This window comes from Triticum aestivum, unplaced genomic scaffold, assembly GCF_018294505.1.
Source record: "Triticum aestivum cultivar Chinese Spring unplaced genomic scaffold, IWGSC CS RefSeq v2.1 scaffold128463, whole genome shotgun sequence".
Taxonomy (NCBI): Eukaryota; Viridiplantae; Streptophyta; class Magnoliopsida; order Poales; family Poaceae; genus Triticum; species Triticum aestivum.
This window is the reverse complement of record NW_025225554.1, coordinates 8097-8667: the sequence shown is the minus strand read 5'-3', so window position 1 is coordinate 8667 and position 571 is coordinate 8097.

Below are 571 nucleotides of genomic sequence, written 5' to 3'. Positions count from 1 at the left end.
GAATATACGCGATACACAGTTGTATGTAGGCAAGCACCAAAGACCTCATTATAATTGCATCCATTGAATCACCTCCATCTTGGTAATTGACAAACAAAAAGAACTATATTCTTCCATCTGTTGTAGTACATGAGTTGTAATAGTTTTTTCTTTGAGCATATAATACACACTTTTGACTACAACTTTTCCAAGATTCATATGTTCTAAAGTATATACATATAATAAAATCCAACTAAATATTCTAATTTTTTAGAATGCAAGACTACACGAGACACAATAATAATATAAAATATCCATAATGTTTAATCTCTTCCAAGAAACTACTAGAATTAAACTCTACACCAAAAAATTAATTGGTAGATTTGGGAAATTCCAATAAAATATCCGTGTATGAAAGGATATATTTGCATTAATGCTTATTTTTAGGATCCAATTTATTCTTACTAATAGTTATGTAATAAAAATAATAAATGATAAGAAAAATATTCGAATGGATTCTAGATCTTTTGTAATAAGAAATTCTATAAGAAGTTCAATGATAAAATATGACAAGTGGTTAAAGGACATTGCC